Raw genomic sequence first — 25,399 nt, forward strand, 5'->3', positions numbered from 1 at the left:
AGTGGGGGGAAAGTGTGAAAGTGCAAATACTTCAGCCTGACATTCCCACATGCAGGAGCATACACATATACATTTTCACGTACAAAATGTTTACATTTGTTAATATTCTTAGTAAACTACTATATCCACAAGGTCCTGGGAATGGTCATGTGATTATTTGTGAATTCCAATAAGCGTTAGAAATGTGTTGTTAAAAATATAGTCATAAGCCTACTTGAACACAGTTTAGAATTTTAATTAGTCCAATGTCCACCTCCTCAGTCTTGACATTTTGAGAAATAATTTAACATAGTTTCCGGTGTTCTTTAGAATTGTAATTATTCCAAATTTCCATTTACTCTGTCTTGACTTTCTGATAAAATATTAAAGTCACTTCAAGCCCCAATGCATCATGTGTCTCTGGTTCAATTTCAAGGTTACATAGACAGTGACTATATTCTTCTTTATGTCTGGCTAGATTCAGCTTTCTACAGCCTCATGTTGGGATGGCAAAACAGGGAATACGTAGATGGCTTTTCAGTGTTCGTTTGGGCATTGAATCATCTTGCATTGTGTTTTTATATTGATGAGAAATGAGGAACAGCGCAATTTAGGCTTCAACCTTACATGTCACAGAAGCACAATGTTCATGTGCACCTGACACAATATGCATGGACTGTCTCAACTTTATTTACATGTAAGGAAGCATTTAACCACATTCTTGATATGTATATTCTGTAGAAAGTAGAGACTCACGTGTGTGTGGGTTACATTTTAGTCTAACTATGACAATATATAACTCTCATTCACATTTACACTTTGTTTCCAGTTGTACTGCGTTTATTAACATACATTGAATATGTAATCATAAACTCATTTATCCATGTTTGCATTTATTTTGAAGTTACATCTGCATATATACTCATATATTCAAAATGGACATTGAAATACTTAGCTAAAGTTAACTTGGCTAAATACCTAAACTTTCAAATGTATTCTTGCTTGCCGTACATGTTTGTTCTTTTGCAGGTGTGTTCTCATGATTTCATAGTTAGAGAATGGAGTATTGTTGTATTATTCATAGTGAGGCCAGAGAAGAGAAATCTTTGCAAGGACGTGAAGAACTAATGAGCAAGAGAAGCCTCCTATTCATTGCTTATTAGAAAGGATGAGATACTCAAGGTTGCAGAGACTGTGTTTGTGAGATGGGAAAGTCAAAGGATGTTGCTGATACTAACTGTGGGAATGAGAAATAATTGGGTTTCTGCTGACGTGGGGAAAGTGAGGATTGTCTTGAAAATTCTTGGTTTGATTAGTCTCACACAGTTAGAGCTCAGACCCAAATCCCTTTCTACTTGTTTCCCTTGCAAGTGTGTAGCTTTATGCTAAGCACATATCCTTTTTTAGAAGACTTCTACTTGAGTTTTCACTATGCGGACACCTTCCTGCACTTCTGAATTCCTCTGAGACCATCCCCTTATGACTCATTTGCATCTTAGATTTAGTCTTGGGTTAGATGACTTTAACATCTATTCATGTTTAGGAAGGAGGATCGGAGTTTCTTTAAGGAACACACATTTGTATTTCTCAGTATTTGCATTGCGGAGACTGTGTTCATTGTATGTCATATGGTATTGAATCTGAATCTCTTTTTATGTTTCAGATTGCCAGTTGTAATCATGTACCTTCATAATATATTCTCGTTTTGCATATATATTGGATTGATTTTTAACTTGCAATAAACTCACTTAAGTTTTATTTTCAAAGTTGAATTATTTTACTAATGTTGACTTCCTTGGCCTCTCAGTCAACTGAAAAGGTTCATTGGATGAGAAACCAGTAATCATATTCCTGCTTGCCTGCAAATGCTAAAAAGAGTAGTCCTTTGTAATTGAGTTACTGAGCTTCCAGGCCTGTTGGCAGTGACTGTTTTACGTGTGTTTGTTTTGCTTAGCATTACCTGAAGAGCACTTGAAAGATTCTTAGGTGATGCTCTGGCTCTCAATAGGGAATCCAACTATCGTTCTATCAACCATATCATCCCAGCTTTTCCAAAGGGCTGCAAATGAAATTAGCATTCCAAGCACAAAGTCTGTCTTTGTTTTGACAGCAGCAGTAGGCCACTGGCGCTCTCAGTATTAAAATGGGGGGCAGAGGGATTTCTGCTTTAATGTTACTCTGCTCCCAAATCCCCTGCCGACACTACTGAATGTTTAAAAACTAAATGAGAGGAACAGGGGTCTCTTATGCTAATTTATTATTGAATATTACAGCAGCCCTGCTCTTCCCTACTGTGTAGGGCTGGAAACCCATGGGACTCAAACTGAGAAATGTGGTAGAGCTGTATCAGCTTGGTTGTATGTGAGTGGTGTTTGGGGAGGAAGAAAGTAGTCTCCATGCCTCTGCGAAAGAGCGATGGTATATTCCAAGTGTCCTTCACTTTCCCCTTACCTTTGACTTTCCAATGACTACCCATGCGCATATTTAAATTTGGCCACCTAAGGTCCATGGTTACTAACAAATTATCTGACGTAAAAGCAAGCAAATGCTAAATTAAAATCACAAAACAGGGTTATCCGAGTCACCATTCCCAACTTCTGATGTTTGCAATATACATGAGACATCATTGCTGACCACCCAAGACTGTAATTCATAAGGGGAGATGAGGTGCCAGCTTTCTGAGGGGGCACTCTGGTATTACAGAAGTGGCCCGCCAGGGCACTTTGCTATTAAGGAAGTGGATTCAGATGCTTCCTGTGACCCTTTCTGTTATACAGATTGCACCAGAGCACATGCAGTCACAAAGAGGTGGAGCTCAGTCAGTGTGTTCTCTGTCGGTGACTGTTGTAAGAGGATAAAGAAGGTCATCTGGAACCCCTGGCATCCTCCTGCAGAGGGCGCTCTGTTCCCCTTTGAAGTTCAGGCCAGGTATCTGCCTGCACTGTGAAAGACTGAGTGTCTGCTTTAAAGAGCTGATTCGTCTTTCATGAATGAGTTGTCACAAGTTTGCATCTAACCTGGGGGAATTGCAGTATCTACTATAAGGTGCACTGTCCACCATCTGCGCCGGGTGCACATTGTAAAAGTGCTGCATGGCACAAACAGGGGCTGTGCACCTTATCTATATTAACACAACCACTAAGGATATAATTTGGATCATTATTAAAAACATGCATTGTTGTCTGCTGTTTTTCTGACATTAAACTCTTTCCCCTATTTCATACCCTAAACATTGAGGAACATAATTATACCCCCACTGGCCTGAATGAGTGATTTTGGCAGGATTTGCGTATATTAAGGCTCCCTGTAGTTGTCAATTGTTGTCCATGCGTGACTTCTTTTTCTGAACTCTTCTTTATCTTCGAGCCATGACAGCCTCCTTGTTTGCTTGCTAATGATTTTTTTTAAAGAGTTGTGCAGAAGTGCCATGTCTCATAGCTCTTTTGCTTTCAGCGTTGTTAATGCTGTGTTAAGGGTTTCAGCTCAGTTTGAATTTTGGTGCATGTTGTTTTGGATTTAATTCCATATCAGAGCTCTACATGTGTTTCCATCGGAAGCTCTTGCTAATGACCTATATTTGATCAATGTACCTGTTTGTGCTAGTTTTTGATTTATTAGCCCGAATTCTAGTCAGATCTGAGAGAGAGATGCACTCTGGGGAAGCTCAAATAAAAGCCGCTACCGACCGGTATTAAGCTACCTACATATGGCCCTTAATACCTTATTTTGTGCTAAATTGAGGAAAGGCCCACATTTTCCCATGAAGGCTTCAGTGCCATAGCAGAGAGTTGGTATAAGCTTGGTGTATCGCAGTAAGTAATGCTTAAAGGTCGGGCGTTGTAGCTTCCGGTGTATTCGCTGGAAATCTGATATTAGGGAAGCGATTCTTGGTGTTCGTATAATCTGATTAAAGTCGTGTGACTGCCGATCTTGTAGTCATACACCGAGATATTTATATGATGTGGCTCATAGAATCGATTTACCCCCCACTGACCAGCTGCCTTTCTTTTTAATTTCCTACCGAAAATCACTACCTGTGGTCATTCTCAGACCAATAGATGTTTAGTTGGTTCAATAGCCTCTGTAGGCCCATCCCAGTTAGATTCATAAGGACAAGATCATCTGCGTATTGTATCGAGGCTACATTTCTAGTTGCCAGTTTTGGTGGATAAGAATTGGTTGTATCCAAGTGAGCACTGAGTTCAGCCAAAAACAGATTGAATTGTACAGGCGTCAAGATGCAGCCTTGCTTCAGACCTCTCTTTATGGCTATTTTTTCTGTCAAATTGGAGTTTTGCCCGAGTATGACCTGGGTTCAATTATTAGAGTATACAGGTTGAATTGTACGTAGTATTTTTCCCAATTGCACAGCTTTTTCCATAATAAATTGCAGTTGACATGGTCAAAGGCTATTGAAACGTCCAAAAAGCATGTGTATAGTAATTGTTTCTTTGACACGCATATGTCGCCAATCATATGTAGAGACCCCAGATTGTCTAAAGTGCTGGCTTTTGAACGGAAATCTGTCTGATCACATGGGACTACGTTTTTCTTGTCTGCCCATTCTTCAAGTTCTATCAAGATTAGTCCTGCAAATATTTTGGAATCTGTATCTAATAAGGCTATCATTCTATAGCTTTCCGGGGAGCCATAGGGGCCCTTCCTATAGATTGGCTGTAGGATTGAGCCATGCCAGGTATCTGGGATAGTTTCTGTGATTGAGCAATAATTAAAAAAAATTAGAAGCGGCTGCTCCAAATGTCTTGGGCTTCCTTACACATGACACCTGGGAGGCCATTTGGGCCGGGAGCACAATTCCCCCTGCTTGTCTCAATTATTTATGTGGGAATGAACAGACGGTCCGTGACCAATGCTTGATAACAGAAATAAATTCAATGTTCACAGTGTTGGTTAGTGTACAATATCACCAACAATAGTACCATATACTCGCAAGTTGCTTAAAGCATGTATTCATGAATAATACTAAAAAAGGTATTTCTAGAATCACACAAACAAAAAGAGAACAGGCCCAAATTATTTCAATGATATATCCACATTTATTCTGAGCGGAGGTCAAAGCCACCCCTCTATGCCTCAGTCGAGTCGAAAAGTCGACGCACTTTTTTTCCCCTTAGACCTGTACCTATTGTTCACCTGTCAGTCCTGTATAATGCATTGATTGCCTATGTCAATTTACAGATTACATGTAAATGACAATCCATTGGACAGGTCGCTTTGTCTGGTCTTGAGTTACCAGTGTATCTAAAGTATCAATCTGTTTATTTTATTCTTTGATTTGCACTTTTTTCATTACCCGTCACTACTACCCTACTCTTTCCCTTTTTCCCTTTCTGCGCGCAAACTTTGTATATTGAAAATTTGAGAATTTAATATATATATTTATTCAGAATAAATGTGGATATGTCATTGAAATAATTTGGGCCTGTTCTCTTTTTGTTTGTGTGATTCTAGAAATACCTTTTTTAGTATTATTCATGAATACATGCTTTAAGCAACTTGCGAGTATATGGTACTATTGTTGGTGATATTGTACACTAACCAACACTGTGAACATTGAATTTATTTCTGTTATCAAGCATTGGTCACGGACCGTCTGTTCATTCCCGCATACTACCCAGGTCCGGTTGACTTTCTGGGTTACCCCATTATCTATAATTGATCAATTATTTATGTGATTTCACTTTGTGTGAAGGACAACACAGTTTCACATAAAATGTTTTCTGTATTTACTGGCCAATCGTCTTGTGTGTCATATAGAGAAGATATATGTGATTTCCAGGCTTCTTCAGTAACATTATTTCCCACTGGGCCCAAGTTGTGACTATCTAATTGTTTAAGTAATGACCTTAATGACTTTGAGTTGGTTTTGTAGGCTTAAACTATGTCAATCCAGTCTTGCTCTGATTTTGTTCTCTTTGCTTTGCAGATTGTCTTTTGATAAGACGTCCATAATTCTCTGAGCTTTGTTTGGGCCTGTGGGTTGCACTGTGAATTGCTAGCTTTAATTTCTCAGTCTAGGGTTCTTCGTTGTTGTCTGAGAGAGCTGGAATACCAGGTTTTACGCTTGGACTGCCGCTAAGTTGCTATAGAGCTATTTGGTATTGCAAAAGCTGCCTTGAGTTCTTCTTGTGTTTGGCCCCAGGCCAAGATTGGGTCTTTATGATCCCAGGTAAATGTTGAACTGGCCTTTTTCCTAGACTCATATTAAGAAGATTATAGTCCATTCGATCTGATTTTTTTTCCACTTCAAGACTAGCTCTTGTGTGCCGATGGATTTATAGGTTCGTGTTATAATTTATTACACTAAGGGTTTGTGGCGAATGGTCACTTTCACACCTGTCGCTGATTTTGAAACGTGAGATTTTATGGAAAAGTTTAAGGGATGCAAATGTAAAGTCCATATACAAATTAGATTTGTTGGTGTTCCTTGTGACATTCATCGGAATGTCTCCTTGAGTGTGGCCGTTCAATGTTCGAAGGCCCAAGGCTTCCCTGGTTTATAGTAATTCATGATCTGGTTTGATGTTTGGACCAAATTTCGAGACTTGGATTAGGATGGCCCATTGTCTGTCTGTTCTTTGTAAGTTTCCACTTCTTCCTTGGTGGTTAGCCATGTTATGTTAAAATCGCCTGTGACTATGCAGTGGACGCCTTGATGCGAAATTTCCAAAGACAGAAGATAGTTTTGTACTATTTTTACATTCATCTATTTTTGCATTGAATTCGGATGGATGTAGATATTTTAAATTATGATGGATCCCAAGACGTTGCCATAGTTCCAAATATTTATTTTTATGCCTTGTATATAAATGAACAATGGTTCCTGTGGACTGGTAAAGAATTTTCTAATAAAGTTATGCACAATGGCAATGCACAGGGTTGAGGTAATGTCAGAAATAAAGCTGGCTACACACATCAAGGATTTTGTCAATTTGTAAATTTGTTTATATAGAAAGGAAGTAAATTAAACAATATGTACCTACATTTTTAGAGTTGAAAAATATACTGTACAATAGATACTCATTAAACAATAGTGAGAGGTGTCCCAGTGAGAAAACATATGAACCTAAACTAATGGTGACATATGTACACGGTTTCAATTTTTAGAAAATGCCTGCGACCATGGGAAATTCAGACAATGTAATTCACAACACTTATACAATCATAAGCGCTGAGGTATGGTTCGCCTTTGTTAACTGTTGACGGCGTTTTGACCCAGTTTGGAATGTAGGGTCTCTTCAGGAGCTAGGAATAACAGGCCACCTGAAGGGAGGGCTGCACTGCCTATTGTGAAAAAGCCGTGACACCATGAATATAGAGAAAATTATTAATTTACAGGGGACCCGGCCGGGTGCCCATGTGAGGGTGGTAATAGGCAGGCAGATCGTGGAACCGGTAAAGACTCAGAAGTATTTCTGGCACTGAGTGGTCAGAAAAGCAAAGCACAGTGTGCGCGTAGTTAAGCTGCATGTGAGGAGGAGCAGGGCTGCTCTTGGATACAGTTATTGGCTAGCTGGGCTGTGTATCTGGATTACTAATGGATACGAAGTATGCTTATCTGTTGACGATAGCAATCTGACAGCTGTCGAGTGCTGCTCGAACAGAGGAGCGTCCGTCTCCATGTATGGTGCGATGACCACACCATACTTAGTTTAGCCTCAACATTCCTGACTTCCTCACTAGCGGAAGCCTTGTCAGGAGAAAGAGCTAACTCCTGATAAATCTGCAGAACTTTCTCTTGAGAATAGGAAGCTATTTTATCACAGAAAGCTTGGGAAGGGGTCATCGGCAGTTGCTGGTGAGGTTCAGAGATTTATTTAATTGCTTTGAACATCATGCTGGATGAGTTATCTTTCCAGAGAGATAGCAGGATTTAGCCTGGAAGATAGCATCTTTGTAATTCCGTAGCACAGAGTGCTCTTGTCTGTGGCATTCCCATCTCAGAGCCAAGAGTTCCTCTGAGAAGCATGGGGCGGAGGGCTTGCTCCGTTTAATAATGCAATTCTTAAGGGGGACAACTACCTCTAGAGCCCTACTTAACCAATCCCGAACACCCTCTAGGGTTTCCGGGATTGGTCTTTAAGGGGGATAATTTGCCCCTCGTCTGATGTAGTGACTAGGGCAGCCTCCCAACTTATGGCAGTGGTCTTATTCAGTTTCCTGCAGGAATGGTATCTAGCAGGGGAATCCTTGCATTTTTTGTGGGCTACCGGAGGAGAAAGTTTGAATTTGAGCAGATAGTGATCCACCCAACTGAGGGGGTGGATAGCCTCAATCACTAGGTGATCATGATTGCTAAAAACGCCATCAAGCGTATGAACAGCAGTATGAGTTGGGGGTGAACCTGCTGCTCAAACCCCATGGAGGACATAAGATCAATGAGATGCATAGTGTCTGTATCAAGGTGATTTTCAAGGTGGAAATTAATGTCTCCTAGGATCATATAGTGGACCGTGGTGGCCAACGGCTCAAAGATTTTACACCATGTCTCTACAAATGTAGCTAGCGGGCAATAGACCAAAATTCCAGAGAAACAGAAGTTCTCTGACAGTTTGATCCTAAAAGAGGCTGCTTCTAGAATTGCGCCTGGAGAAGAAGTCACAGCAAGGAGTGTGCAAATAAAGGAGTCCCTAGCCACCAAAGCTAGCCCACCTCCTCTACTTTTGGGGCGATCCAGTCTAAGTATGGTATGGCCAGGAGGGATTGCATCTACCAGATCTGGCGCTGAATGACCTCTGGCCCATGTCTCCATAATGAAAAGACAGTCAAGATTACTAGACTGGATGGTCAGGGCTACTTCAGTTTTGTGCTTACTCATGGAGCGAGTATTTACCAGTGCACCCCGAGGAGGTTTGCTCTCTGCTAGTATCCTGGTCTCAATCTTATCTACCACCACCTGAGTTTTTGTGAGGTGGTGGAGATGGGAAGCCTTACTACTACTAGGTTTTCCATTACACTGGGGGTAAGGCACACCAACCTCCTCAGTGAAATCCCAGTTCTCTTTGCACCTCACACTGGAAATTGGGGTGTAACTCCAACAATTGCAGTTCGGAGTAGGTAATGGCTGGAGCGTCCTCAATTCCAGAGGACGAACGGGTAGCATGCATGGCCCCTGGAGCCAGCCAGGAGCAGACGGGCTTGCCTGTGGAGTGCCTTCGGCGTGCCTGCTGCTTGCTTGTATGACCATCTGATTAAATGCCCCCTAGATCCTGATGTGCAAAGTTAGCTGGACTACCCCCCATCACTGGCGTCCAGCTCGAGAAAGCAGTGGACAGAGACAAAGGACTCTCTCGACACAATCTGGAAACCCGTGGTGGACCGGAGAATGGGGAAAGAGCCAGGAATGACTCCCGAGCAGGAGCACTCGGTAAGTAAAGTGCAGAGACAGTGCAAAAAATTAAGTTTACAAGAATTCCAGCTCCAACTGAAGTACTAGACTAGAACAATTAAAATGCTATTATCATATTTAAAGAGGCAGAACCATTTAAAATGCTATCATCGTTTTTAAATAAGCAGAACAATTGAAATGCTATTATTATTTTAAAAAAGGAAGAGCAGGCCAGCGTGCCTCTTGCCTTACATACATCCCAGGTGATGGCTAGGCCTAGAGTGTAAAGGTAAGAGGCTGGAGGCCAAGTGAGGGGCCAAGCAGGAGGTCACCAGAGGCCACAACTCACACCCAGACCTGGTAGGCCAGTTCCCCGCGGAATCCCGGGCTTCCACTCAGCACAAGGTAACTATTGCCACTGTGCTCGGTTGTGCTTCATCATCTTACCTGCCTCAAGTCATGCTGGGTGTCCGGGCGTGAACAAAACAGCACGTCCCGTTTCTGCAATCAGTACCGGTCCAGCAATGGAGACTGCAGGACCCCGGATGGCTGGTTCAGCTCCACTGGGCTTCCTTGAAGGCAGCGGTGTCTGCATTTAGAAATGGCCCAAAAACGGAGACCGTGGGTCACCGGCAGCCGGTTACACTCCACGGGGTTTGTAAAAGGTCCACAGAAACTCTGGGTGGCACGTGGTGTAACTTGCATGGGTGCGTCCTCAATGGTGAATCTACAGATACCATACGTTACCCAACACCAGATGGATGAATTTAACCTGCTTCAAGTGAACATAACCTTGCCAGATAATAAAGACACTGACAAAAAAGACCTAGTATTGGACGGTCCTGCACTTTTTAAAATGTAGGCTGCACAGACTCTCTTTTTTCTGCCTGTACTCTTCACCCTATGACTCCTCTTTGCCTGTCCACCTATGGCATAATTAAAGCAGGAGTGCATTTTGTGGTTAACATGACAAATCACTGCAGCTCAGTCATGCAAACATTGAATCATTACACCTTTTATATGCTCTTACTCTTGTTAGAGTGCAGATTTTGCTCTTAAAATTGTAGGGGTGCCTTATAAACAAAGGTAGATCGCATCAACATATAATCCTTTGTCGTTTTAATTTAGGAAACGTGGCTGTAATAAAGTGAAATTTGATGTGTTAGGGGTTCAGAGTAAATGTGAAGACATTTCATCGTGTTGCCAATAATCATCAGTGCATTCGATGGGCTTATATAATGTATTAACATAGAAGTGCTCAGAAAAAGTATTCATTGTATCTAATCCTATGAGGTCTTGATGCCGCTTCTTATGTTGGCCAGTTTTTGTAAGCCCTGGTTGTACTTTCCCCAGGAAGCTCGCGCATTAAATTTAATAGTTGAATTTCATGTGCGTGTTGAATTTGTTTTTCTCACGTTTCTGTTGCAGGTGCAGAACTATTCCTCGTTAGCAAGAACAATGCCTTTGTGTTAGGAGTAAGGCTTGGGGAAGAAAGGATACATTGAGAAGTAATTCTGATAACATGGACTGGTGTACTTTTTCAGCGAGGCAAGCCAGGGAATCAAGGTCATCTTGCCCAGGCTTGGTTTCCTCGCTGTCCAGTGGAAATGTACTCACAAGGAGGTGTCTTGGACGGATGGTGTGATGTCTCAATGCCTTCTGGATCGGTTTCCGGGGAATAATGTATTTGAGTTAGGGACAGTGTCCAGGGATTCTTACCTTGCCTTGAGAGAGGGAGCATCTTAGAAGGAGCTCCGCAGCTTTATGCTACTTGACTCATTAAACGCGAAGAGTCTTCTTAGGAAGTCTTCATGCGCTGACACCTTAATTAACCTTGCCTTGGGAAATGCTAAGTAGGAAAGGCACGTTAGATGTAGAGCAGGGACGGACAAATACTTTATAACTACAAACCACCAATGAAGAGGGAACCTCGACGTCTGTGGAGTAATTTTCTGTATTTTGATTCTCGATTTGTTCATCTTGTGCATGTGGCACTGCCTCAACTTTACCCACAGATTCGGCTTTATATTAGTTCCAATGTATTTCTACACCCTCATCTTGAGGTGTTTGTATGTCCAACTGTTCTTGGTATTGTAATAAATGAACTAAACTGTTCTGGAGTCTGGGATCCTTAGGAGTCATAGTTATTGGAACAAACTGGCTGGTAATGCTTTCTCTCCTTCTTACACTTCCATGCTGATAAAATGTGATATCAACCTGGGGGTTCCAGACCTAATCAAGAACGTGGAACCTGACTCCTTCTGTTGGTAGCAGTGTAGGATGGTTGTCACATGGAGTAGGTAGAATCAGAGTCTAGAAAAATCTAGAAAAAGCTAAGACTCCTAGAAGACCAAAACAGAGCCCAATGGCAGAGAGCAGAGATTGACTGACTTTGGCGGAGAGCGAATGAGATTTATGGTGCTGCGAGAACAGCCGCAGAAGGAGGAGTGAGTATTAATAGGGATGCGCTGTGTGTTAGATTGCAGGAGTGTTTTGTTTGTATGATGTCTGGCAGAGGTTGCTTGAAAGTCAAGTTAATGGTGTTTTGGGCCGATCGTGGTCCGGGAGTTTTGCTTTTGTTTCAGGCCCCATAATGGCCTAGGATCCTGGGATATAAATAGTAAGTGTAGAAGACACCGATTTGGTGTGATTGCCTGACCATTGGTTTGGGGAGTTGTTGTGAGACGTCTTTGGATATTCCATTTAAGACAGGGAACTTTGTGTGAGTGGGACACGTAAGAATCATATGGTAAACTTTGTGTACAGGAGGAAACTACATTGATTCAGGTGACCAGCGCCGGTCAAGGGTCACTGTGTGAAATGTTCTTGAGTGATTGGATTCTATTGATCCTTAAGAAGGCAGACAGTCACTTGTTTTGTAGATTGTGTGAGTGAATGTGTACGGAGAAATTGTGAAGGAGGGTGAGCCTCTGCGGGGAGGAAAAGGTGATGTTAGAGCAAGCCGCGCAATAATAGGTCAGTTGGTGTAACACCATGCTGGGATTGGCTGGTAAACATCAGGAAATTGAAATCAGAAAACTTGTCTGCTGGAGAAGAATTTTGAGGAAGCATGTGCTGTTTTAGAGTGTTATGGGACATGTGTAGAGTCGACCGGGGAGTGGTCACTCAACTGGGTGAGGAAGCAACGCCAGAGGATACTCCAGCACACTATATGGCAACAAATGTGGGACTCCAAACCCTAGTTTGGCTTAAAAATTGGAGTAAGATAACTGAAAAAGAGGATGATTTAGCTTTCCCATGTTATGGTTCTTTTCAATTGGAGGTATTGTACCAGTTGAGAGGAATGATGTCTTCCTTATGTCCTCCACCTAGACCAACATAGTTTGAGGCATTAGATGCATGGATGCAAGCAGAACAGGCAAAGAATAGGGAGACATTTCAGCGGAGGATGAGAAAGGCAACAACAGCATATCAAGATGGGCAATGGGATGAACAACTGAAAAAATGGAGAGTAGAAACCATCAAGGGAGAGAGATTGTGCCTCTTGCTGGTGAAAGAGGGAAGGACACAAGGTAGTAGCGGAATGTATAATGGAGACAATGGGAGTGACACAGAGGACAGCCTGTTAGACAGATTGCTGTCAGAGAAACCTCCACCCTATAATCCACATTCAGAAGAGGGAAGGCCATTAGCAATTTGACCTGTGTCTGACAGAGATGCAGCGAGAGAGAGAGAGAGAGAGAGAGAGAGAGCTTTGGCCAACTTCATTATGCCCAGCAGGATGCCGTGTGGAGCCACGAGGTAGAGGGGACGCGCACTCGCCCAAGGAGTGGTCCCGCTTTTCCCCTACTGCACCAACAACTATCCAAGGAATTGCAGCGCAGGGATCAGGCCGCATCAGTTGCCTTCTTCTCCAGACTGGAGTCTGCCCTAAAAGCTAGTCAGCATCATGAGTCTGCCATCGGAGTGCCCCCGGGACAGGACACAAATGCTGCAGGTACTGTGCGAACGGCCTGCGTGGCCTCACTGTTTTCCAGAGCATTTTTCTTTTCTTCACCTTGGGACACGACACCGCCATCCCAGCCGACCATGAGCGGGCAATCACACGGTGGCCCTTGTCCTCATCACCGGTGCCCCTCGTCTAAAGCAGACACACCCCTGCTACTTTCTCATGGGGTAGCCTGCGAATCACGGAGCACACCTCATTGTTCCATTTGATGAAAATACCAATGAGTGCTGGAACCAACGATTTCATTGTGTAATACCCACATTAATGCTAAGGATTCCCATGTAAATGTAGCCATGTTTACCGCTGGGTTTCATTATCTCTCCCCGATAGACTGCTGATAGATTTCAACAAGAGGGCTACAATGACAAGCAATCGCAGGGGAAGGACGTGCCTTAAAAGAAGGGTGCCGGCTTGTGGGACGCGCTCAGAGCCCGAAGAGGCTTGGCTGGGCACACTCTTTAACATCCAAACCACTTTGAAGGTACTGTGCTTCTTTGTATTCCTTTTTTCCTCTCTGACTTTGGTGGGGGTGAGGTGAATATTATCCCTCCCTTTAACATGAGCAGATGGAAGGGACCAAATGAAAGACCAGGGAGTGGCATTGCAGTCATTTTGGACACCAGAGACTGTTTTAACTTACGAAATAGAGTTAACGGAGCAACGGCTTTCAATGGACTCTTTTATTACACAAAAGTGCTCCTTGCCCCTAACCTGGACATCGCTACATCTCCTACCTCCTCTTCCTCCCTTAGTGTAATACCAACCAGTAACATAATGACCCGGGCCAAGACAGTGCCAGCCCAGTCTGATCCTAGTTACTGTGGATCCCCAGGTCAAAATAAGAGGGGGGTGTTCCCCTAAACCAAAAACCTATGAAAGGGGAATGTGCTGGGAAACGCACCAAGACAGACAATTTGGAAGTGGGACAAGCTGAATCAGTCAGGTCTACTGATACTGATACTGATATTTTACCCACATATATGGCTGAGGAGGACTTTCCGAGACGGGTGGAGACAATGGTTTCTGTACTATTGAATCCTCTCCTGTATAGATTATCTAGAATTGAAGAGAGGCTGACATCAATGGAGGCTGGCTGTAGATTGTATCATACTTGTGTCGATAGAACCCGAATAAATGAATTAGAGGGGTTGCCAGCACAGGCACAGGTCTCAGTTATGTCACCAAGTGAGGAAACTGAAAGCCATGCTTCTCACCAGACTCTCAGGCCCACAGTTTCGTCAGAGGGGCTAGTTTTGTCCACAACAAAGGTGGGGGACAGTGTATTGCACCAGCATCAGACCCTGGGTAATCTCAACCGCCCTTAATACTTACAGTATTATTCTCACGCAAGGTGAACATCAGGGAAGTATAAGGGTCCAGAAGAATTCATCTTCTGTGTCAGCTACTATTAGATCTAGCCATCCAACCAATTCCCAATCAACCACAACGAGGGGCGGCGACAAAGTAGCCAATTCAAGACAACATACCAATAGCGTAAGGCATACTTCTACCCAACACTACTCTCTCTATCTTCCCCCAGTGGCAATGCCCCTAGTGATAGTACTGAGAAATGTTCCACCCTTGAGGGAGGGTCAAGTGGAAACTACTTCCCAGCTGATGGATAGGTCCCTTCATTGGCAGAACTGCTATGCAGAGGGCTCTTGTTGCGGGGGGCACATCAAGCCAATCAATTCATCATGGCCAGAAGGGTAGGGTGGTTGGGCGTATCCCCAAAAGTGACTAAAGGTGATTGTATTGTGATTCATTTTAATAATCCCTATGTCGCAAAATTCCTTCTAGACTATTTGCACAGAATTCCTTCCGTAGGGACACGGGTCACTGCATTTTCACTGGGTTACTTCTTTAGGCCTCTCTCACCGCTGGTCTTGGGAATGCCATTTTATACAAGGGAAACCCCAAAGAGTTATATTCAGACGGATAACCAGGGAATTCCCTTGGAGAATAGATTTCCCCCGCTCTCAGGGTGAGAAATCTGTGATTGACTACCTGAGAATAGGCAGGAGGGGCAGGCCTTAATGCCCACGGCAGTTCTTGCAAACAAGACCGACAGAGAAGAGACTACTACCCCGAGTAATACCAATAGGAGGTACCCAGATGTAATGAGAATAGTATCATGGAATGTCACAGGCATTTCAAATAAACTCGATAATGCCCATTGGCTTAAACTATGGGAGGATCAAGATATCTCCTGATTCCAGCAGATCTGGGCCACAGAAGAGACCTTCGTAAATGATTACCGCTCATATTAGACAAGAGCCACCCCATTCCTCTCTGGGCCTAATAACTCTGATTTCAAATAAAACTAGCAACAAAAACAAAGATGCTAGAAGGAACATCCCCATATTTTCATCTCATTATTTATGAGTTGGCTAATCGAGATAAATGGCTGTTGATAAACTTTTATAATAACAACTTTGGTCCAAATATGCATAAAGTCTTGGAGGAAGTGAACTGTGCCATTGATAAGGTGTCCAATTTTATTAAACAAAAGGCTGTCCTAAATATCATCTGGCTGGGAGACTTTAACATACATCCTGCAACCATAACTTAGATCGGGTTTGTGGTGTGGAGGATATGAGGGGCAATCCTGTCCATCATTTCTCACAGAATACCTATGGAAACACTATGAATATGTTAATTTAAATAAGAAATATGCCTATGGTCAATAACATAGCCACTATTAATGATACTTTGTCTCCAACGTTTCACCAGGAACATCAGGAATCAACTATTGATTTTATATTTGTCACACATCCCTTAAACACCAGGTGTAGCAAAGTAAATATTCAATTTAACGCTTTTAGTGACCATGCGATTCTACTTTGTGAAATCAAACTTATGTAGAGGGCTGTGACAACTTCCCAGGAAATTGGTCAGCCTATATTAGCCAGGTGAAATGGATACCAACTGAAGTGGCCCAAAACTGATAAAACAAAGGTGATACCCAAAATATTTAGGAATGCCCTTCATAATATTAGTACCTGTCTAGATTCTGACAATCATCCCCAATTCGTGGTGTCTTCCTTAGTAGAATTTTTGGAATGCATAAGGAAGACACTAACTAGTAAAAATAGCGATATATTAAAAAAGGATAAGGGCTGGTTTGACTCTATTTGTTCACAAAAAGAAAAGCCCTCACCAAAGCTTTAGGCGGTAAACCAATAAACACTTCCGAAATCACCATTCTCCGTAAGGAACATAAAAGAGGCAGGAAAAATAGGTAGAAGGCGCTAAGGGAAGAAACCTGGGCCAAATTAGAGCAGGCCTCAGCTTCAGGTAACTCTTAGGAGTTCGGGGGAATAATAAATGGCCCCATTTTAAAAGACCTAATGACCCAACGCTTGATGTTAACGTAGGGGAGCTGGCGTGGGTGGCTCACATTTTCCCCAATTGATTACCCGATACCTCCTGTCTAGGAAACATCTCTCTTTTTTCACGAATGGAATTAGGAATGGGATAGAGGCTTGCAGTATTAGGAAAGCCCCGGCCCCGCTGATGTCCCAATGAATTTCTTCTTTGAGAACATGGACATATGGGTCCCTCTTTTAACCAACGTTTTAAATAAAATCGCTATAGTGGACCCACCCATATCTTGGAAAACCAGCATAAATGTCCTGATTCCCAAAAAAGGGAGACAAAAGTAATCCTAAAAATTATCTTCCTATCTCGCTGATCGATACGACGGCCAAACTCATGGGCCACATTCCTTTGACAAGATTGGAGGCATGGGTGCGGAGTAAAAACATTTTAATGGAGTCCCAATATGGAAAGAGGGAAAGGCACGATAGACCAATGCCTGAACCTCTTATTGATCATGGACAAATATGCCAGAGCCATGGGTGGGAAGATCTATCTTGCCTTTATGGACCTATCCGCAGCCTGTGACTGCGTGTCCCACCCTAGACTCTGGCAAACAATGTAGGAGATGGGAATAGATCAGGCATTGGTTGACTTCATAAGACAGCTGTATTCTGATGCCTCCTCGTCAGTCCGTTACGGGAAGAACGGGGAGTATACCCTATCATTCAATATCTTAAGAGGGGTAAGGCAAGGCTGTGTCCTGGCACCGTTTTTATTTTCCATCTATACCAACGGTGAGGGAAAACATCTCAAGGGTGCAGCCTTGGATGTCCCTGTGCTCTCTAATCATCAGCGGTTACCGATTTTGGCGTATACTTGGATGGTGCTCCAGCATCTTAAATCCGCCTATGCATTTTTTATGAATTCACTAGATTTAAAGGTTAATCAGACGAAATCTTTTATAATCATTGCTGGGGCAGAGAAACACGATAGACTACCTTCTTTTTTATGGACTCTGGGAATATTGATGGGGTGGACTCGTTTCCCTATCTAGGAGTTCTCTTTAGTAAAAAATCAATCATGGTCCAAACTGCTAGAGGGAATAGCAATGGCTATGTAGAGAAGCCTAATGGCATTGAAAACATTCTCCAAAAGGTTGGGAGCCAAACCTCTAATTCAAATGAAAAAAATTATCACACAAAACAAAGGCAGCAGTGGTGTATGGGGCAGTAGAAGGGTGGATGCCTCCCTGTGATTCCTTGCAATCCATTGAGAATACATTTTTTAAGTCTTTTACCTCCCTCCCCCAGTCATACTCAAACTACTTGCTTCACATGGAACTGGCTCCACCATACATTATTGACTCTATCAAAATGGCACTACGCCTGCTGTGGCTCTCCATTTGGCGCAGGGACACAGTCCCCCTCACCCAAAATGTAATAACAACTATTTTATATCAGACAAACCACAGCAGGATTAGGTGGCTAAAGTATGTAGAGTCGGAAATAACTGCAATTGGTCTAAGTCGCCTTTTTAACCCCTTGACCACCGCGGTGCTGGGGAAACAATGAGTGGGCGGGGTTCAGACGGCCGGGGGCTGTCCTCCGCACACACCCACGTCACGCGTGACGGCTCCCGGCCTTCTCGCGCATGCAAGGGGTTAAGATCCAACTACCTGCACGTCCATACATAGCGGAAATTGGCTGAGATATTTTACATTCAGGGCTCAATATTTAAGAAGGGAAAAAAACTTCCACATCCAGACAGCTCGTCTGTATTGTGATGTATTCCTATAGGTTCTGTATCGATCCCCCTTCCTGACCCTATTCTGGTTAACAAACTAACAAGTTAACTAGCAGCCATCCCATGAGGCAGAAAACCCCCATGATGCAGGAACCGTTATCTGATAAAGCCACACTACGGCACAGGAGCGTGTTATCTGATTAGGTCATAACGCTTGCCATCTAATTAGACAAGCGATATTCCTCCAGCCCCTGATAAGGCATACGGAGTTCTCAAAACAAATCAAACCTATGACAACCTGGGAAAAACCCTGCGGCCATTGTTTTGATTTCACTGAGAACTTCAGCAAAAGAATGTGTTAACGACCTGGTCGTATGACATCCTTATTGACGTATCTATGTCCATCCTTACGTCAATCTCGGCACCTTAAAGGTATAAATATTACCGATATTGCCCTATGCAAACACACGCGGTGGTGACGAGATCGGAGCAGCCAGACTTGCCGAAGCCCAGAGCAGAGCAGACCCCGCTGGCGCAGCCCCGCCTTTCCTGACGCGCTGAGAACGAGACGCTGCTTTCTCCTGCCGAGAAATCCAGCTCCGGCGCTTCCGGGTAGCCCTCGCAGGCAGCCTGGAATATCGAGACCAGAGACAAGAGATACCATCCCTCATCCATCCTAGATTCCAGGTACAGAACTGAATAACCCCTCACAGAGAATTCTTTAGTCAGTCACTTGGCAAAACAAACTTAACTTAAACTGTAACTTTCTATTCCCGCCCACGCATTAGACTTAGGTCAGGTACACGGGGTAGGCGTAGTTAGAAACACCAGTTGAGTACGATTAGTCAAATGTATATGTGTATGTAATATATCTTATTCATTTTAAACCTTCATATGGCTTAGAAACCATATCAATGTTTTTACAGTATTATTTTATACTTCTGCTTTTAATGTATGCACTTTACTTAACCATAAGTATTGCAATAATATCGATCCATTTCTCTTGTATGAGAAAAGAGACTGATCAATAAATAACATCTTTTATTGAACACGCCCGTCTCTTCCTTTTCTCTACAATCTGATGAGACTAAGAATGCACGTACTGACTGAGTAAAATAAATTGCCTTTTGTTTTCACACGACTCTCGAAATACACTCTTGATTAGGGGAGAGCAAAGTTGTCATGTTCTATGGTTGTCAGAAACTAAATCCCTTCTTGTCTATCCAGGGAGGTTCAACTCCTCCTTGCCTATTCGAGAAAGTTTCTAGTGAACTCTGAGCTAGCTGGCAAACCCAAAACTTTAAGTCTAATATCGACAGTAGTAGACCTAGTTAACGTCTGGTCTAGGCCTATACTATTGAAGGTATTATTCCAATGCGCAGAGCCTATTGGGATAATAGGAACTACACTACAGTATGCACTAACTCCGGCGCTGGAGGAGGGAAGTTATTTTTGGCTGGCTAATGACACATTGCCACACCACAAATATATCTTATTAAGATTTCATCTAAATCTGATACCACTGATGATAGGGTATACAGGGAAGAAATGCAAACATTCTGATCTTTCCATCTGCCTGTGCGACAATCTATCCCCCAAAATGATCTTCATGTTTTATTCTTTTGTGGTTTTACCATCAGGAAAGACATAAGTTTATTGTACCGATTTGTAAGTGTTACAATTTTAAATTTTATTGTGTAGCTTTGTTTTTCCTCAAATCCTTGCAGGTTTCTTTTGTGGTTTTTTTGCTAGCATCATTTTTATGGGCATGTTTGTAAAAGAGGAAGCAGGTTGGCCCATAAGACAAATCAGGACTGTCTTTTACACATTTTATTGTATCCAGCCTATATATATAGATGAAAAGGATTTTATGAGCAATTGGTTAGTAGCACCTTTTTAATTATTAGGATTTATGCTAATTTTTATTTATGGCTTTTTTATAAATTGTGATTGTAAGTACTTTTATGATCTTATGTGTAAGATCGAATAAAGGATTTGAATTGAAAAAAAAAAGAAGAGGGAAGGCGAGTAAATCCGGAAATAACAGTAACAGTTCAGAGCCTAGTGCAGGTGTATTGGGAAGGATTTCAGCAGGAGCAGAGGGATAGGAACGCAAGTGTTAGGAGGTACAAAGTCAAGAGGAGTTAGCACTGTCTTGCAGGTTGCTGGAAGCCCTTACAGTACCGGTCACCATTGGACCTGTAGTCTCTGTGTACGACCCGGGGTTAGTGGAAAACGCCAGTCAACTACAATCCAGGTTAGAAGAGAGGGTCAATACAAGGGGAAATGTGACAATGAACGGAACAGCTCATTTTGGTGCCCATACCATCTAGCACCCCATTACCAGCAACTGCAGATCCCTCAAGAGTATGCCCTGAGCCTAGCACCATATGATCAGTGTCACCAGCAAACTAAAGTTTTGATTTGAGGATGTGGGAAGTTCCATTCAGAGGACCCATGTGAAGGATACCGGAGAAAGGTACAGGCCAAGGAAGTCATGAAAATCAGCATCTTTCTCAAACCCCAACTTCAGAGAAGTGGCAGAGAGGTCTCGAACAGTGATGGGAAAGGACAGAGCAGTATGTCGAGTCAGGGGACAATCAACACTGCACTAAAGGCAAAAATGTTGGATCTAGTAAGGTTGAAAACTGAGGTTGATGAAATAATTGATAGAAACTTGCCTTTAGAAAGAACTAAAATTCATGAACAGGATGAGCTGCTATTTGTGGCAAAGGATGTTACTCGTAAAGCGAGGCAAGCCCATGAGAGATTAACAGAATTGGCTCGAAGGTACGACGTAGATTTGTGGAAGGCAAAAAATGTACAGGGAAATCACTGGTTGAACTATAGCATTCAGGAATTGGAAGAGAAAAGAGTAACAGGATTTAAGACACATATTTGAAAGCAACTTGCAGGGGTATGCACATGGAGCATGCTTGATAAATGGGAAGGAAGGTGGTCAAAGAAATAGAATGTCAGGAAAGGATCGGGGGAAACACTGCCTCCAGGAGTGGGAACTTTGGGAGTTGAGGCTTATCCACTGCTAGCAAGTAATCACATGGTTACAGCCCAAAATAGCCCCGCAGGATATCGATTAGGTCAAGTCAAAATTGACAGGACAATGCAGGAGCCCAAAGAATCAATACATGCTTACTATGAACAGCTCTCACAAGCCTTCACGCAGTACAGTGGTTTAGATACTCTAGACCCAAAGGACATGGGACAGTTTGTTTCCAAATTTGTACTAGGATTGAGATCAGAGATAAGAGTAATGATACAGCAGCATCTAATATGCTTGCAAAACAAGTCAGAATGCAAGATTCTATGGTATGCCAGGTATTGCAGTGACGAGGTGGACTCCAAGCATGGGAGGATCAAGGACAAGTTAATGCTAGTCAAGATAAGGAATAGCGAACAAAGCATATCAGGTGAAGACAAATGGGGGAACCCTTGGACATAAGCAGGACCACGGATGAGGGAGAGTTCAAGGTGCTAGGAACAACATGAGATAAGTAAGAGTGAAAAGGGTAGATCCCAAAATGGTGGTAGACATTGTCACCTTGAAGAAAATGACTGCTTCTCATTACTGTCACAAAATAGAGCACTGTAAGCGAGAGTGTCAGTTAAATCAGGCAAATCAGCTACAGGAAGGTGAGGCAGTGGTAGTACCGAATGGACTCAAAACAGTGACAAGACCTAGATCATTTAATGGGGACAACCAGAGTCAGATAGTGCAAGTGCCCCAGCCTCCAAGAATCTCACAGGCAAATCTAACATACCATCAAATGCCCTTTATGGAAACCATAGATGGATTTGATCAGGGCTTGATACAATGACGGTGCCTATGGGGGAGGAAGACTGTACCCTTGGAGCAGTCTTAGAGGTTGACCAGAATGGACAATTCGTGAAAGGTGATGTAGATGGTCATCCTATTACATTCTTGACTGATACTGGTGCTACCCGCTCGGCTTTGAGATCTGCAGTATCCTAAACCTACCTATCTTTGGACAATCAATTCAAGTCATAGTTGTTGCCAACAGGAGAATGAAAAACCCATTATCAGAAGAAATACCTGTGAGAATAGGAACATTTCAAGATTTACACTAGTTTGTGATCTGTGATTCAAGTCCAGCTTGTCTGTTAGAGCGTGACCTTTTATGTAAGCTGAACTGTACGCCTGTGATTGAGTCTATTATTTTGCAGGGCATTCTGAAGGAGATCATAGGACATCCATGCAACTCACCCATAATAGGGTTGAGGAAGCCCAGTGGCAAGTATTGCATTGTTCAAGATTTAAGAAACACCAACGCGATCTTGATTCCATGTTGTCCTGTGGTACTCAGTCCATCTGTGATACTGTTTCAGCTTCTTTGCGAGGCTGAGTGGCGCACTGTGACTGATTTTTCCAAGCATATTTCTCCATCCCTTTGCATGGGGAGAGCCAATTTGTATTTGCTTTCCAGCTGGAGAATCATGTCTTAACATGGTATCGATCCCTCAAGGGTATACTGAGAGTTCATTTATCTTTAACCAGATCTTGAAGAAGAATATTGAGAGCTCGTCATTTTTCCAGAACTCGTTACTGGTGCAATATATTGACAACTTCTTGATTGCATCTGAGACAGAGGAGGTGTGCAGGGATGATACCATCGCCTTGTTGAATCATTTGGCAGAGAATAGTCACCAGATGTCACCAAGCAAGCTTCAGTACTATTTGACAGAAGTTCAGTACTTGGTTCATCACATTGAAAAAGGAAAGAAAAAGGTGTCACCAGATCGCATTGAGGCGATCAAGAAAATGAATGTGCCTATGACACAGAAGAAAGTCAGGATCTTTCTGCAAATGGTACCCTGGTATAAGAACTGTTTGGTAGCCTTCTTGGAGCTGAGAGAGAGCTTTTGTCGTGCTCCTGCTCTGGGAATGCCTGATTACTACAAAGCGTTTTCGCTCTTCTGCTGAGAAAAGGAGGGTTGCGTTCTACCTGTAATCACCTAGACACATGGTGGTGTCTGTAAACCAGTGGCCTATTTTTCAGCTACATTAGACCCTGTAGCTTCAGCGTAGCCCGGATGTCTCAGATCCTTTGCTGCAACAGGTGTCAGTATTGAGAGATGTTAAAGTATAGTGATAGGTCATCCGCTTACCGTCTATGTTCCACACTCAGTTGAGCTCCTGATGAAGAGGACCAAAACACAAGATTTGATAAATAATAGGCTTATCAGGCATGAACAGGTTTTACTGGCTGCAGAGAATGGAACTTTGAAGCAGTGTTCTGTGTTAAATCCTGCTACATTGATGCCTGCTTCAAATGTTGATGAAGAACATTGTGAGTACTATGACTGTATGGATGTGATTGAACTTTGCACCAAACCAAGACCCACATTGTTGATGAGCCCTTGCCTGTTTCTGACTAGATAATTTTTGTTAATTGCTCATGCTTAAGAGACAATAAGGGTTAACTGAGATGAGCATTTGCTGTCTGTACTTTTTCTGGAGTTGTCGAAGCTGCTTGTTTACAAGGAGTATACTCCGCACAAGTAGCTGAAATCATTGCCTTAACCTGTGCATGTCTTGCTTCTGAACAGATCTGAGTCATCATCTATACTCTTTGAGTGTTGGGTAATGCTCTTGGCTGTGGTGTAACAAAGGGTCTGAGGCAAGGGCAAGATTTTTTTTTTCTGAAAGGAATGTGAACTGCCATTTTTCAACACATGCCAGACAAGGAGGCTCATGTGCCAGAAGTCAATTCTATTAATTAACTCTCTATATACATGCTTCCAGATCCCCTGTGTACCTCCTGGGCAGTGCTAGGCCGTGTAGATTAGAAAATAGCAAATACCTGTGATTCTGCTGTGAAAGTGCTTGAAGAGGAGTGTTATGCTAATGACTTTTCAACAGTTTTTCTCCACCCACCATTAACAACACCCTAAAGGATCTTGGCAATCAGTCATCTCAGTTGCTGTCCCCGGGGAGTAATGAAAAGGGCCAAAAGCCTATCGTGTAAGCTCTGCCAGAAAGTTTGTCTGCAGTCAATCTCACTTCACTCGTATTGCTCGACTTGTACCTATAATTCCATGGGTTCTCCCAGACCTTTTGCAGTGTGCGCATGGGTGATTGCCATCACTAAGGTGTTAAGCCTCCTCAAAAATTTTGGGGCAGATTTACAAGCATCTTGCGACACATTTACGCTGCTGTTGAGTCACTTCTGTGATACAGTGGTGTCATAAATAATGCGCCACGTTGCAACAAATTTACAATGTGACGCATCTAGGGAGATGTATCACGTTGTAAAGCCCTGTGTCACATTATACCTGTGTCAGGTATAATGTATGCAGGGTGGGCTTTCCCACGCAAGAAAGCCTTGTAAAAGTGATGAGTCACTTTTACGGCACCGCTGCGCCAAAACCTTAAGCCTGCTTGAAGCAGGGGTAAGGATTGACGCAGCACAGCACGTATAGGCCACCCCTGAGCAGTGCTGCAGATTCGTCGCACTTACGAGATGAATCTAGCACTGCGTTACCTTTACGCCAAGAGCTGCGTCAATCATCTATCAATCCTAGCGCCACAGTGTGCCAAATTGTGAATGCGACGCGATGTGGCAAAAGTTTTTTTTTCACGTGGCGCAAATTAACTGATGCATCCCTACTGATATTCAGAGACACATCAGTTCTTGGAAATCTGCCCCAGTGTCTTTATTAAAGTCCGGGAAACAAGGTGATAAAAACATTAACATCGAGGACTCTGTCTTTGCTTTACTTTTTGTAGCTTTGTAAGTTTTTCCAGACATTCTTCCTGCATATTTGCACATTGCATATGAGCTACAATTGAGCCAATACCGAGACTGCTTGTTCCCACATTATTCTTTTTTTGCATGTTTGCACACCTGCTGGGGTGGGATCTTGTCCCTAGCACGAACTTTCGGTGTGTTTGTACAACAGTGGTATTAAGCCTGCTCATTTCTGCACAACGTCTTTGAATGTTTGCTCACTAGCTGGGGTGCGACCTCATTACTCAGCATTGACCATTTGTATCTTTG

The 25,399-nt window shown here is 42.8% G+C and overlaps 1 protein-coding gene across 1 annotated transcript in view; it reads right to left on the bottom strand.

The window, feature by feature from the left end:
• LOC144768422 (protein-glutamine gamma-glutamyltransferase E-like) overlaps positions 1 to 25,399 on the bottom strand; it is a 370,967-nt gene that overhangs the window by 102,055 nt on the left and 243,513 nt on the right. The window lies entirely within an intron of this gene.

The sequence above is a fragment of the Lissotriton helveticus genome, chromosome 7, assembly GCF_964261635.1.
Source record: "Lissotriton helveticus chromosome 7, aLisHel1.1, whole genome shotgun sequence".
In the NCBI taxonomy this organism is placed as follows: domain Eukaryota; kingdom Metazoa; phylum Chordata; class Amphibia; order Caudata; family Salamandridae; genus Lissotriton; species Lissotriton helveticus.